This window comes from Lactuca virosa, chromosome 8 (genome assembly GCF_052849685.1).
Source record: "Lactuca virosa cultivar CGN04683 chromosome 8, Lactuca_virosa_CGN04683_v6, whole genome shotgun sequence".
Taxonomy (NCBI): Eukaryota; Viridiplantae; Streptophyta; class Magnoliopsida; order Asterales; family Asteraceae; genus Lactuca; species Lactuca virosa.
Genome location: NC_136433.1, coordinates 38,397,699 through 38,414,375, shown reverse-complemented (window position 1 = coordinate 38,414,375; position 16,677 = coordinate 38,397,699). Strand labels below are relative to the sequence as shown.

The following is a 16,677-nucleotide window of genomic DNA, read 5'->3' as shown; positions in this document are numbered from 1 at the left end:
TTTGCACGTCTCTAGTTTCAATGATCTCTTTTAATTAATTCATAGCAATATTTTTTTAGAATGGCTAGATTTTATTAAAACACCAGCAAAAAGCTAGCAAAACTCCATGACAATTACAAATTCATTGCAATATTGTATATCGATGTTTCGTGGAACTTGTTTGAAGTATATTTAAATCTGAATCAAGTGTCCATGTGAACCCAAATATTTAAAGTTGACTTTGTTAGAGTATATATACATTTATATAAATGAAACAAAAATGGTAAATATCATTTGACAATTTGTGAAGATGAGATTAGAGGGTGGTATGGGTTTTCTCTTGGCTGTTCTTTTTGCAATTACGCTCATTTCTCATATGGTAACAGCCGAAGCACAACGAGAACGAGTAGTGTCCATTCCACCGCCACCACGGGCTACCGGAAGTTGGGGCGGCAGCTGGAGTTGTTGGGGTGACCGCCTATGCGACAAGAAAAGAGGTAATTCTAATTAATGATTTGTAAAGTTGAAAATAACTATAAAAAAGACCATCCTTCTTATTTACTCACTTAATTTTTCCTTTCAAGTAATATATATTATCATGAGATCGTTATTTTGTTCTTATGCATGTTTGCTCATATTTCTTATTTGTTATAAACAGTGCGAAGACCGGTATCACCACCACGTGCTATCCGCAAGAAAGGACGTTAAGATGATAAAGTCAAGATAATGGTGATGGTGTGTGGGTTACATGAGCAAGAGAATCCGTCCTCCTACTAATAATATGTACTCTTTATCTCGAAATTAATATATATGGTCTTTGAGTATTAAATGTGTTAGATTTGTTCATCTTCAGTTTTAGATATAACCCAATAATTATATTTTGTTCTAGTTTAGCTTTTCAGTTTCAAATTACCTTCCTCTTCCTTCCTAATTTCTCTTCAGAACTGCTAAAGTTTCACCAACAAACACATTTTATGGTTTAAAATTGTGCTTATAACTAATATCGTCTATCCTCTTTTCCTTCTTTTTTTATGTCATTTGATGCATAATGTACGTAACCCAAATCACGAGGCTAATTAATGCATCTGAGGGTCATTTTTTACATCCGTTCCCACCCTGTATTGCCCCTCCATCAGCCGTTCTTTAACTTAATTAGCAATTTATTCACAGTATAATTAACAATTAATTAAAAGATACAAAATGAAAACAAAATACACAAAAAGAGGTTGATGAGTATTTGCTATGGGGCTGTATGGAGTATTTGGAAATCACGAAACGAAAGGTTGTTCAACAACAAAAGGAGACAACCTACCACAGTGGCGGATATTACTATATCTACAGTATTTAGTGTTGGTTCAGGCCCCACAAAACACACACAATCACACACACGCTTAGACTCACGTAATGTAGATTTTGAGTTTTACTACCTGAACACTTTTCATTAATCTCACAATTAACATTTGAATAAGAAACAAACAAACTTGATCCTAAAGAAAAGGTACCTAACCTATTTAAGCCCATGACTTTTGACCTGGTAGACTCTAATAAAACTTCTAAAATACAAGAATAAACAAGTGAGTTACAATATGCTAAACTATTGTAAACCCATGAACTGATCCACAAACACCCCGATTAACCCAACATTTACTTGGGCGAAATACCGGGGAAAATCAGAAGAGATTAGTTGGAGAGATTGGTGTTTAAACCCCTTTACTGGATTGTAATTCCTTTTCCGTTTTCTGTTTGCTTATTTTGTACTCAGCTCCTAGCACCTTGCTGGGTTCTTTATTTTTTTTAATATATATTTCATTTGCCGGTAAAAAAAAAAAAAAAAGTTAAAGATCTGTCGGATAACATGTATTTGTTAATTAATTGAGTTCGTAGCCAGATAGCTACTTAGCTAGCTATTAATATTCTTTCAAAAACACATCATTTCTTTTCTATATCAGTATCCAAATACTTAAGCTGATGATATATGCTAAATCAACATACTACATGCACTTTCATATTTATTTATGTTTTTCAATTACTTGCATAGTATTACTCTAAAAATAGTTCATTTGTAAAAAATGGAGTTTGAAGTTTTAGTTGTCAATTAGTCTTTTTTTTTTATTTATAGATTTCTAGTTTTCTTTTATCTAATATATAGTTATAATTTAAAATGGACAAAATTGCAAAAAAGGTCCTTGTGGTATGCATTTTTTTGAGGTTTTAGTCCAAACCCAGACTTTTTTGGTTTCATGGTCATTTTAAGCTAGTTTTGTTGTGTTTTTTGTCCCTCTGAATAGTAAAATGACTGTAATACTCTTGGGGTATTTATTTTTCATTTTTCTTTCATTTCTTCTTAAATCTAATAGTAATTTATTTATTTTAATAATTAAAAAAATAAGAAGGGGCCCACATTCTCTCTCTCTCTCTCTCTCTCTCTCTCTCTCTCTCTCTCTCTCTCTCTCTCTCTCTCTCTCTCTCTCTCTCTCTCTCTCTCTCTCTCTCTCTCTCTCGTGAAATCAAGAACAACACTACAAGAAACGGGACCTATAGGGACAACAAATGTCGTCTCTATAGGTTAAAAAGTCATCCCTATAGGTATGCAGGACGACCTGTCGTCCCTATAGCTTTCATCACCATAGCCCCGTCGTAATAGATCTTTTTGGTTGTCGCTATAAATATCGTCGCAATAGGTATCCTTTAGAGACACATGTCGTCTTGTTCTGGTTTGTCGCGATACGATGCCGCTCTCCATAGACGAAGCTATAAAGACAACATGTCGTCTCCATAGATATAGATAGATATGTAGAGTCGACGCGTCATATCCTTTAGTAACATGTCGTAGTGGTAGATGTACCAGTAAAGATGACATGTCGTCTCTATAAATGCACCTATAGAAACGACATGTTTTCTCTATAGGTATGTCAATACAGCTGATTTTTTTTTCTCTATAATTTCCCAATTTTCACATCACAAAATTGCTAAAACAATAAATTTACAAAATAGCTAAAACGGTTGATTTAATTGCAAAACATTAAAATATGATAAAATCTCAAAACACTACATTATTGCAAATATAATTCATATGAAGAACAAAATTATTAACTTGAGGAAATTTGCATAATCATCGCATGCCTTATCATTTGTGTACATAACACTACATTCTACATGATTTATAAAAAGAAACAGCATCAACAATGGATTGCTTCTCATCATTCATGCCCTTCTTTGCTCCCTAAAGATCTTCTTCCAAATACCACCGCTGTCAAATATTTGGGTGATGCTGGATTTTTCATGGACTCCTATTTTCTTTTTGATTTCTGCCTTTTCGGTTAAATAAAAAGTCAAAAAAGTAGTAGCCATTACCTGACATATGATAGTTTGTACATCTCTCTGTGAATCAATTCGGTATTGACCATCTCTCTATGCAAATTGCATATTAAAGAGAGATAAACAACAATGAAATAGAAGTAATTTATTTTCCATTTTTTAAAAAGTACAATACAATAATAAGCAAGTAAGTAAAGTAAAGTTACAAGATAATCAAGCTCCTTGATATGTGGGAAGACGCCTCCTCCTATACGCACCATCCATAGGAACTTATTTATGTCATCACCTGACACACACATGAACATAAATGAAAACTTTAAATAATTAATTTCTTATTTTCAATTTTTTTTAAAAAAGAAAAAAGGAAAACCAACCTCCAAAAACAACAAGGACATTAAAGGAATTTTGGGTATTAATGTAAAAGAACAAGAAGACACCATTAGAATAGAAACCTTTGTGGTGGGCGATAGTTCTTAGTAGATTCCTTGAATAAATAAATTTTAAAAAAAAGTAATGATTACTAACAATCACAATAGGACAGGAAAAAAGATGTTGTGCTGCATTGGGACAGGGTCTCGCTCTCTTCTGTGCAAAAGACATAAATGCCCTCACACTGACTTGGAATGCAAAGAAATGAATAAAAAAAGCACATTTACAATTACCAACAGTTTACCCTGCAACATTGTTCTTGTATTACCATTCAAGACATCTGAATCCTTGGTGCCAATAAGCTATATGATATATATATATATATATATATATATATATATATATATAAATGGCCATTTATATTGGACCAAATCCAAACCACATGGACGAAAAATGCAACTTACCCTATTTTTCATTACTTTATAAGTGGAAATTATTATAAGGAAAATGCATTATTTATAAAGATTATGTTGAACTTACAATATGGAGCACAGGTGTAGGTCCTTGTCCTTTGGCTGGATTTTTTGAACAACAACATGACAAGCTTCTCAAATAGGATGAACTCCATGGAGGTGCTCATGCCACATATATATCTTCCTGTATCAGCAAATAATGGGATGAACTCCATAGAGGGCAAAATAGTCATTTTACAAGGGAAAAGAAATTACCCCCAATTAAAAAGACCAGCAACAGCCTTGTGCTAACAAACATATTGTTTTTCAGTATTCTTTACAGAATCATGTAAAGCTTCTAATTCAGCCAAACTCCTCAAAAAACTCTACCCTGCGTTGGAGGTGCAAAATAAAAACATAAGTTGTTGATCAATAAGATAATATATGAACTTTTATATGCTGAATGTTACCTCTACCCGGTGTAACACGACTTTCAACAGCTTCACTCTGGCTTCCAACACGTGCTCCCTATAAAAAATCAGATTTGATAATTGATATTAAAAAGAAAAGCAAACAAATATAAACATCTAAACATAACCACTAAATGACCAGATTAAATAGTGTATTGTAGAAAACTAGAGTAACAAAAAAGTAAAAAGAATAATAGCAATGTTGGTGTGCATACCGTTGAGAATATGTTACCTTTTCCATTTTAACTTTTATGCAATGTTTTAGACTAAGTTAATTTGTTAAAGTTAAAAACAAGGAAAACTAAAGATCTTGAGACCAATGTCACTCGCCCAGATTTGGAGCCATTAAAAACATCATTCTTTTGAAGATTACCCTGAGAATTGCTAATATCTGCCAGCACTTTTCTTCCCACTTTACCTTGAGTTGTGATGTGAAGCATAAAATTGTTAAAAAGTTGTACAAACAAGAAAACTTGTTTTACTGAAAGTAAAGTTGCATAATACTTACTAGAGCTGGTGAACAACCCATAGAGCAAAACGCAATCAACAGCTAAAGCAAATATCAACAACTTACACTCCTATGATAAAAGCATATTACATGTTGATCAAATCAGATTACTTAAACGTGGTTGTGTATGAAATCAGCAAATACATAGATTGTGTATGAAATCAGAAAAGAACAAATTTTAGATAACTATAAAATCAGATTAAAAAAAATCAACAAAGACATGACATTCAAACAATGGCAAAGAAATCGAAACTTACCTGAGTCGTCGTTGCCTTAAAACGTGGTATGTTCTAAGTTCCTAATTCCCTTTATAGGTTGTCATTGTTGGATTAGTGTCTAAGTCCATAACTATTTTGGTATGTACTTGAACCGATTATGAGCATGGTCCTTTTGGGTTGCCTTCACCATAGCAATATGTAGGATGAATTAAGGAGAGAAAGGTTTAATTATGATTTATTAATATATTATGAGAATAATATATTAAAGGAGAAATCATATTGTTTAATTAATATTAGTCAAGAATTAATTAAGAATTAATTTAGTGGCTAAAAGAGATTAATTAAACTTAGGGGACTATATTTGTAATTATAAGATAATTGCAATTGGGCTATGGATTACCTAAATAATATAGGTTGGACGAATTCTATGGGAAGCCCATAAGGAATTCGTCCAAGGGATATGTTAAAGGAGTCCATGGGCTGCTTAGGGCTTAAGCAGCCAGATTAGGGTTTCCTAGTTGTAAACCCTAATAGCCTACATGTATATAAAGGACCCTTAAGCCCCAAAAACGTGGTGAACTATTCCTTTAGGGTTTCTGGACGATTTTGGGCAGCCACTTCTCTTCTCCTCTTCATCCAATTGCTTAGTGGTTTTTGTGACTCCATTAGAGGTGCAACACTTGAGGCACTAAGCTTTCAGAAGCCAAGGAATTGATTGTTATTGCTACATAACAATCAAGGTAAGATCCAAACCCTAGTTTACATGTTTATTTGATTAATTGTATGCTAGATCTAGGGTTTATAAGTCTTGGAGGTTTATTGCATGTTCAAAGTAGAAAAACTAGATCCAAGCAATTAGGGTTGCATGAACACCATAGGAATGTTGTTATGCTCAAAACCCATCAGTGGTATCAGAGCCTAGGTCGTTTTTCTATTGAATAGATGCATAATTGAATTGCCAAAGACCTGAAAATCGAAATTTCTTGCTGTCTGCCTGATGAACTCGCCGAGTTGCTCTTTGAACTCGACGAGTAGCTTGAACTCGACGAGTTGGTTGTTCAGTTGCCGGATTTTTCGAATTTTTGGTCAGATTTTGATGTGGATAATTACCAAAACTCGTTTTTATTGCCTAAAATCGATTTTTTTTATGTTTGGAATGATTATCCTTATCAAAATTGATGGATTTGGTTAAATATGGATAATATAGGATTATTATAAGATAAATATTTGACCTAATAAGTTTGAAAAGTTTCAATTTACACCCTTCAGGTTTTATAGGTTAAATTTGAACTTAATAGTTTTGGTTTTTGAAATTTAAATAGTTAAACCCTAATGTTTTGAAAAGTTTCAAAACTTACCCTCAAGTTTTGGAATTTAAATTTTTGATTAAAAGTTTGATTTTGAAATATTTAAATTCTAAACCCTAATGTTTTGAAATGTTTCAAAACTTGCCCTCAAGTTTTGGAATTTAAAATTTTGATTAATAGTTTAATTATGTAATATTTAAATTCTAAAACTCTAGTATTTTTGAAAAGTTCAAATTACACCCTCGTGGTTTTGTTAAGTTAATTAAAAGTTTAATTAAAAGAGAAAGTTAATAAAACCACCTAGTATTTTAAAAGTGTAAAATACACCCTATACTATATATATGTAACATTAAAAGTCTAATATTATATATATATATATATATATATATATATATATATATATATATGAGTAAACAGTCAGTCCTACCGTTAGTAGGCCTCATTCACGAAGCTGGTCTATAAGGGGTGTTTAAGGAAATTGCCTATAAAATGGCGATTGAATGGGTATCCACTCTTACCCACCGCACTCTTGACTAGTGGAGGGTCGTTAGCCGAACGGGTAGGATAGGATGAAACCTTCCATTATAAGTATAATGAAATACAAAGTAGCTACAAGCTTTTATAAATTCCCAAATCATAGTTACTTTAGGAAAAATGTGAAATTGTATGCTAATCCATGGAATTACACTTCGTACCCTTGTCAAACGTTGGTGGAGCGTGTGTGGTTAACCGACACACTAATTTGGGGTTGACATTGGTAGTGAAGGGTGGCTCGATGTTTATCATAGATCAATGGAGCGTGTGTGGTTAACCGGCACATTGATTAGGTGGTAGTAGCGTTGAGTGCACCACGTAGATTCGCATGGTTATTCACACCTTATTTGTGATCCTCGGCATCCCAGTCACAAATAGAAGGGCATAATCGAGATTAAACATGCCATTGAAAAGTTCAATGAATCTCAAAAAGATCTAGGAGTTTCAATTCATTTAAAACTTAAATTTTTTTTTTGTTTTTCATGGTGGAATTGGTAAATCGTCATTTACCTACCTTCAAATATTCTGCAACTAGATTACGGCATCCCTCTTCTAGGTTGTAGAGTATTGTGTTGGATCCTAGCCTTGATGTTTCATTTGGGTGTTACATCAAGGATTCTTATCAACTAACTTGAATTTTCTCCCGTTTTGTAGATGTCTAAATCTTACAATGGTCTTCCCAAGTCCCTTGGAACAAGCTTTCCAAATGGAGATGACGTTCCACGATACGATCAAGGAAATGAGAGTCATGCTTCACTTCCTCCACCTCCTCCAATTATTCTCCCTAACCCACAAGTTCAAAGGCTTGAAAAGTTCAAGCTCACTCAAGCCCTTTTGGCAAATAAACACGAAGATAGGAAACCTGTGTGTGCACACGTCTTAGAGATGAAGTCACACATTGATAGGTTAAGGATGATGGGTGTCGATATCTCAGAAATATTGGCTGTCAACTGGGTTCTTCAGTTACTTCCCGAATCATATAGTGAGTTCGTTAGAGAGTACTATATGATGGACCATGACGTGACCCTCATTGATTTGACCTATTTGCTTATAGCTACTGAATCAGAAATGATTTGGCGTGCTGATCAAGCAAATTTGTCTGGCAAATCAAACTCCCAAACTTCAATGGACATTGAAAATGGTGACATTGGAAATCCAGAAAAGGTAAATTCTGAGATAGTTCCTTGTGCCATTCCAAAAGAGTCCATCTGCTTCTACTGCCAAGAGAAGGGGCATTGGAGAAGAAGCTGCCCTGTTTACCTGAGAGATCTAAGAGATGGGAGAGTCAAGACGTATGGCTCTACTTCAGGTAAAATCTATTAACTAACTCTATAAGTTCCTATTCTTTGATTCTTAATACATGATGTGATAAGATTACATTTTGATGTTTTTGCAAGATCGAAGAAAAGAGAGGAACCTTAAGGAAGAAGCGTGCTGAATCTGATCATGAAGAAATGGATTTCGATCGCATGGACTCGAGGATCAGATTTTTGAGCTGCTACTTTAGAGTTAGGATAGAATGACAAGAAATATGAAATAACATAGTTTTTCAGTTGAATTGCATTGTAAGGACAAAGTTTTTCCGCAATAAAATAAATTTGTTTTTGTCTTATTTATTTATCCTTGCAATGGCATGTATGAAAAAAATAGATGTTTGAATGTTTCTTCTATTAGCAATAATGGATTTGATTCTTAATTGTGTTATTTGTGGAAATGTCGAGAATTTACCAAATAGGGAGAGTTTCTCATCACCCAAGTTTCAATTGGACAGAAACTTGGAATCATGCAACCTGCATTGTGTGATGAATGAGAAACTTCATAATTGAAAATTAGACTAATTCCTTAACAAAGTGTCAAGTGAAGGACTAAGAGATCGAGTACTCTAGTTTGTGCGTCGATCAAGTCCACCACAAGAGTAATAAAGATATTCGTCATGATTTACTAAAGTTTAGTAAATATGGTTATACTTATAAGATTGAGTATAATTTTGAGTTGATTGAAAGAATTTCATTCAATAGCAGAACGAATAAGAAGAATCTAGTAGGCAGAAAGATAAAAGTTTATCTATTCTAAGAAGAAGGGAGAGTAACTTTTATTGTGTTTTATGATAGGTCTTAATGATTAAGAACCATGTCTCAATTGATCCTCTAAGTGAGTCTTAGTGCAATTGCATGTCTAAGAAGAGGAATCGAGAATTGTAGAAATGGTTAAATCAAGAAGTCAATCATACTTCGTTCCAATATCAAGTCTTAGAGTCTAAGATTGTGACTTGAGTGACAAGTCTTAAGAAGGTTTATGGCACTCATCAAATGTGGAATTTGGAAAAGTTTTCATATTCTTGCACATTTGAAATTGGTAAGTTGTGATGTCTTGGATAAGTCAAATACCTACTAAGACCAATTGTGTGAAGTGTTAAGCTTGATAAGAAGCTACACTAACTCTTGAATATTTGTTTGTCAAGAAATGTTTCTTGACAAGAGAACCTTATATGTCAAGGAGTTAGTGGGAGTCTTAATGGTCTTGAAAAGGTTCAAGAATAAATCAAGAATAAACCAAATTGATCATCACTAGCGCACGACTTGAGGTTTGTAACCTATCGTGGATGACAATTTTGTTTTCTGCGCCATTCCAGTTAAGTTAGTTATGCTTCTGAGTTCTATGAGTTCTCATTTGTATGCATAAAGGCAAGCACCTTGATCAATGGAAGGTACATTGATATGTAAGGGTGAGTTGCTAAACTATTTGGAAGACATGGTGGGCACTCGTGTTACCATAAGGCAAGAAATCAAGATTGAACAAGTTCAGTCCATATGGTTTTGGATTTGTCGCATAACTTCGTTTTGACAAATTCACATGGATAGGAACACATACATCATAAAATCTAAATGTCATAAGGTTTCCCTCCTTCATGAAAATGATTGTGAGGAAATGCTTTCACTAAGAGAGATTTTAAGAAGATAGCAATTGTGAAAATTGTATTCCCAAATTCGATTATGATTACGGCATCCCTCTTCATAGTTCGAATTGTGAGATTTGGCAATTAGTCTGAACATTTGGGACTTAGTAACATAAGTTCTGAATTTGTCTAGACACACATATGAGCTTTCTAAGGCAAAGGTGTATGAGTTTAAGACGCTTAGATAAAGGCTTATCAAAGCATCAGGTATTAGAAATATGAACTTAAGGAATTCAATAAGCATTGTTTCCTGGAAGTTCAATTGTTTTCTGAATACATGTCAAAGCTAGTGGGAGCATAAGTGTTATGCTGGTAAGAAAATAATCATCATGTTAGTGGGAGCATGATTATTATGGTAAGTATTGCAAGTTAGCAATATTAATTATAGAAAACAAAGATTAACTTTGCAAAGTTGTAGGGGTTGAAAAGTTGTTTTGCTATAATTAAGGGAGAGAATATTATACTTCGTTTCAGTATCTAAAGCTTAGATTGAGAAATTTTAATAAATTTAGTCAAAGGATACATAGTGTGTTCTCAAATTTCGATTATGATTACGGCATCCCTCTTCATAGTTCGAATTGTGAGAACGTGACACATAAAATATTATGGCAGAAGATTGATAAAGTATCATATCTTTATGTAAAACATTATGCATCGTGTCCAATACGCTTCGGGTATAGGATCGATTGCATATGCTATAATATTTGACCATTCTAAAATTTTCCAAATGCCTAGGGAATTAAGAGGGAAAAGGGACTAGAACTGGTTTTGACTAAAATAATTAAACAACTATCAAAGGACGATCTGAGGTTCACTGAGGATTTGTCGCTTGTGAGTAGTTGGAAGTATAGTACTGGATGGACTATATTGACATTATTTGAGTTGAAGTTTATCCATTCCTTTTACCCAAAGTGGGATGAAAGCGATATTTGTGGGCACCTCGATGATTTAGTGATGACACCCTAAGCGCTTGGCCAAGCCGAGACTAAGTTGATGTGTTTAATTGTAGTCTGTTGTCAGTCGTCATAAATCAGATGTCGAGAAACAATACATAGACAGAGAGAATGATTTAAATCTATGTCTCATGTGTATACGATATCTTGTAGAATGGAGGAATATATGATCCCTTATCTAAAGGACACGCGTATCTGATAAGATCAGAGTTGACAGCGGCTTTTGAAAGCTACGATTGCTGATCAGGTTCTGAAGTTATGCAAAATAGTTATTAGACTTATCCAAGTGGGAGACTGTTGGATTAGTGTCTAAGTCCATAACTATTTTGGTATGTACTTGACCCGATTATGAGCATGGTCCTTTTGGGTTGCCTTCACCATAGCAATATGTAGGATGAATTAAGGAGAGAAAGGTTTAATTATGATTTATTAATATATTATGAGAATAATATATTAAAGGAGAAATCATATTGTTTAATTAATATTAGTCAAGAATTAATTAAGAATTAATTTAGTGGCTAAAAGAGATTAATTAAACTTAGGGGACTATATTTGTAATTATAAGATAATTGCAATTGGGCTATGGATTACCTAAATAATATAGGTTGGACGAATTCTATGGGAAGCCCATAAGGAATTCGTCCAAGGGATATGTTAAAGGAGTCCATGGGCTGCTTAGGGCTTAAGCAGCCAGATTAGGGTTTCCTAGTTGTAAACCCTAATAGCCTACATGTATATAAAGGACCCTTAAGCCCCAAAAACGTGGTGAACTATTCCTTTAGGGTTTCTGGACGATTTTAGGCAGCCACTTCTCTTCTCCTTTTCATCCAATTGCTTAGTGGTGTTTGTGACTCCATTAGAGGTGCAACACTTGAGGCACTAAGCTTTCAGAAGCCAAGGAATTGATTGTTATTGCTACATAACAATCAAGGTAAGATCCAAACCCTAGTTTACATGTTTATTTGATTAATTGTATGCTAGATCTAGGGTTTATAAGTCTTGGAGGTTTATTGCATGTTCAAAGTAGAAAAACTAGATCCAAGCAATTAGGGTTGCATGAACACCATAGGAATGTTGTTATGCTCAAAACCCATCAGTCATGACAGTGATCAGTGCTGAAAACATATCTCAGTGAAAAAAAAAAATACCTTTTAATCGCAAAAGCAAAATCCACAGAGAAATCGATACTCCTTGCTTGAATAACGAATAACTAGAAGGAAAATCAACAGAAAAATCGTTGATGTGGTTATAGTTTATCAGTATTGCATCTTCAAAACGAGAAGCTGTGACATCCCAATTTTCAAGACCAAAAATTTCATTTTTGATATAACGATTTAGGAAACATTTATAAGAAAACATCATCGAGTCACATAATTTCATAAAACCATAAACACATGTTCCAAAACTATCTCATAAAATAGTAATGTCAGAGTACAATCCCAAGAGTCTCATAATGCGGAAATCATGTGTGTGTGTGATGCGCTGCTACCATGCCAGCTCCTTCCCCTTCGATGAAGAGGTACCTGAAAACAAAACTGAAAACTGTAAGCATGAAGCTTAGTGAGTTCCCCCATCATACCAAATACCATACATAACACATACTGCATAACATAGCTGGGTACTAACTACCCCTTCGGTCATGTCGACCGATACTTTTCCTAGCATATCTGGATGCTGGCCTCCCCTTCGGTCCTATCGACTGGTACCTTGCCTAGCATATCAGGGTGCTAGCCTACCCCTTCAGCCCTGTCGATTGGTACCTCTCCTAGCATATCAGGGTTCTGGCCTACCCCTTCGGTCCTTTCGACTAGTACCGGGGACAATTTCACCCCTACTCTGCCACATAACCTCCTAGTGCATAAACATATAAATCATATATTGCCTAACTTGTCTAGGTGTTGGCATACTCCTTCGGCCCTATTGACCGGTATTGGGGTCTATTGTATCCCTCCTATCACATATCACATAACATCATAGCATACTAGCACATAACCATAACAGATAGCAACATACCATATAATTATCACAAAGACAATCATCTCTATTATAACTCTTACTAGTGGGCCGGCCTTGGTGCCTTAGACCCACTTCTACTGGAAGGTAACTCACCTCAATGTCATGAAGTGTCTGAACTGTCCTTGATGCTGGGATCAACTCCTCTCAACTCCTACACATAACAATCTTCCTTAATTACCATTTCATACTCTTAACCCTTTCAAGGGTCAACTCAGGTCAAAGTCAAAGTCAAGGTCAACACCCTGGCCAAAGTCAACTTTTGGTCAAGGTCAACATCTGGTTGACCCAACTCGCCGAGTTGGTCCCCCAACTCATCGAGTTCCATAATCCTCAAAGTATTGGAACTTCGATCCTACTCTTCGAGTCTTTCAAGAACTCGTCGAGTTCTCCTTCATACAGAATCGAGACCTTTTGCTCATGACTCGCCGAGCTCATCCTTGAACTTGTCGAGTACTGCTTCCTACAAGTTGAAGTGTTTAGTCCTTGACTCGCCGAGTTCTTCCTTGAACTCATCTAGTTCTTCTTCATGTAAGTTGGGACATTGCCTTAAGCTCGCTGAGTTTTCTCTTGAACTCGCCGATTTCCATGATTTGCAAGTCCATAAATGAGCCCAACTTGCTGAGTCCCCTCCAAAACTCAACAAGTTGCTCAATATCAGAAAAGATTAGGGAAGCTGCGACCCAACTCGCAGAGTCGTATGAGCGACTCGTCGAGTCCCTTAATGACCAAATCCATACAGTCAATTTCAGTCGGGCTTAACACATCTAAAACGTAGATCTGACCACCTAGGGTCCATATTACATGTAAAGTTACAAACTTTACGTGCATGCAAGGTGTTATGAGCCAAAAACACCATTTACAAGTCTAAAATGAAGTCTAGGCCAAAGGGAAGGGTTAAAGCATAACAATTTCGTGAACTTTATGGCTATAGGGGATGAAAGGGATCTGGATTTGAAGTTACAACTTCAGATCACACTTCATACTAAAAAAGGTTCACAAATTTGCTTAAAGATGGCCCTAAACTCAAACATGGAGAGATCTATCAATAGGAAAGTCAAGGAAGCAACTTTATACCTTTAAGGGACTGGAAATGTAGCTTGAACCTTCGATCTACTGATTCCTTGGACCTTCTAGCTCCTTCTTCTTCCTCCTATAGCCTCAAAATCACACAAACACTCTCATAAATGACTCACACACTCAACAAAGCTCAAGGGACACAATTTAGGGCGTTCTGGACTAAGGGAGACGATGGGGGTTGCATGGGAGGCGAGTTAGTGCGTTTAAATGGGGTGCAAACCCTAAATTTAGGGATTCACCCGGACAGGTCTACTCGTCGAGTCAGGGCTTTCGACTCGGCGAGTAGGCTCTTCCATCTGCACCCAAAATCCGCCCCCTACTCGACGAGTTGAGCCTCCAACTCGTCAAGTCCCAGTATAAAAATGAAAATATTCTTTATTTAAGATACGTACCAGGAACTGGGCGCTACAGAAGCTGTGAAAGAAAATCACAATTCTATTTTCAAACACGTAATTGCTAACAGAAACCTCAATTCCAGTTTCAAACAGATAATTACTATCCTAGGTCGCCGGAGTGGGGCTTGTATTCGTTAGAATTCGTAACCGGAGGTGAAAATGAAGCCGGTAGTTAGAATCCTAGGAGTTGAAGCTAATCGTCGGTGGTCTTCGGAAACTAGCATGAGGATCGAGAGTGTCACAACTAGCAAATTAGGGTTGAGATTGTGATTCTTGAACGAAACAATTTCCTCCATGTAACCTTGCAACATCCTATTTAGTGAAATTCAAACTACAATGTTATTTAAATTCATACGTGTATACATTGTGAACCAAGCCTCGCACAAGCCCAAAAACTCGATCCAATAGCTAGGTCCAATCAATTTTGGGCCTTAGCCCAAAAATTCTTGGCCCAACACCCTATTGGGCCGATAACTCCTTCATTGGGCCTTATTGGGCTGAAAACCTTTCTTTGGGCCCTATTGGGCCAAAAACTTCTATTGGGCATTCCATTGGGCCGATAACCCTTCATTGGGCCCTATTGGGCTGAAAGCTCTTTCTGTGAACCTTATTGGGCCGAGAGCATTCCTTTGGGCCTTATTGGGCTGAAAGCCTTTTTCATTAGGCCTTATTGGGCCGAAAACTCCTATTGGGCCAAGCCAAAGATCGAAACCCACTTCTTTTGGGCTTTCTTTTGGACCGAGAACCCTATGGGGTCGGTTGGGGTTTGAAAAAAAAATGGAAAAAGGAGTTGCAACCTCCTTATTACCCAACATACACCAAGGCTTGGACCTCCATATATCAATGCATGCATCCCATCAACTTTAAGGAAAGTCAACTCCCTCTCCCCCTTCCCCTCTTATGTTGGCCGATCCCCACATCCTCACACACACAAAACACTCTCATTTCCTCACTTGTTCTAAAGAAGCTCCCCTCCTTGTTCTCTCAAAAAATATTTCGAACATCATCATCAACAAAGTCGATCCTAGGCATCTTGGTAAGTCCTTGTGAAACTCAAATTGTTTTATTTCATGTTTGTGCTAAGATTATTCCGCTTACACACACCATTTTGTGTGTAGCTCCAAGAGCATCCCCATTTTTGAGAATCTCTCCAAGACACAAGGCTAGGCTCGAAAATTTCCTTCTTCTTCTTCTTCTTCTTCTACCTCTAGAAAATCAACCAAGGTAAGCTTCATACCCCACCATTTTCGTGTTTTTCATACTCTTTGGGGGGGGGGAATACAAGTCAAATCTCGTTTAACCATTGGATAATTGCATGTACCGGTATGTAATGTGTTTAACCTTTGGGTAATAGCATGCATCTTATATATTGTGGTTGAAATGTTTATTACTTCATGTTAACCCACCATGAACTCGAAAATTACAAGGCTCATGTTGCTAGATTAAGTTTATCCTTTGGATAATTTCATGTACCATAGTCATTGGTTGAGGATGAAACAAGTTCTCAACTAAAAAGGTTTTTAATAAGATGTTAAAACTCATAAAGAACATGTTAATAACATCTTTGTGTTATAAAAGTTTTTGTGGCCATGTTTGTTCACCTAAAATGGCGAAAATATGGGTGTTACACTCAAAAATCATTAACTTTTGGACATATGCATTTTTAACACTTATACTTACACAAATATTTGGATATAATAAATTTCAATATTTAATGTGTATTTTGTGGAAATAGTGACATGTTACGGTCACAACAAAATAGAATATTTTGTGTTACAGAATCCCTAAACTAAATTTTGATGCGTTAAACAAACTACAAAACTTGATTATTTTATTAAAAATAATTTTTACTAGTAAAATAGTCGTAATATGTTGTCATCATTTTAATGGTTTAAAAACTTAGAGGATTATGTTATTTACACAACATATATTACATGTAGACAAGTACACTAATGATTATTTATAAAAAGTGTTATAAATAATTTATCCAAAACGGTATACAAAACAGAATTATTACGACAGAACAATTTGCGTGTCATAATTTGTCCATCATAAAGCTTTTAAAAGTACAAGTTATAAGTTGTATGTCATAAAGCTGTAAAACACGTGTCATAAAACGTCAGTC

The 16,677-nt window shown here is 35.5% G+C and overlaps 1 long non-coding RNA gene across 1 annotated transcript; it reads left to right on the top strand.

The window, feature by feature from the left end:
• The first annotated feature begins 276 nt into the window (after window positions 1-276).
• LOC145128306 (uncharacterized) lies at window positions 277-825 on the top strand. Its single transcript, XR_013716795.1, has 2 exons — window positions 277-476; window positions 638-825. It is a non-coding gene; the product is annotated as an uncharacterized LOC145128306 (long non-coding RNA).
• The last annotated feature ends 15,852 nt before the right edge of the window (window positions 826-16,677 follow it).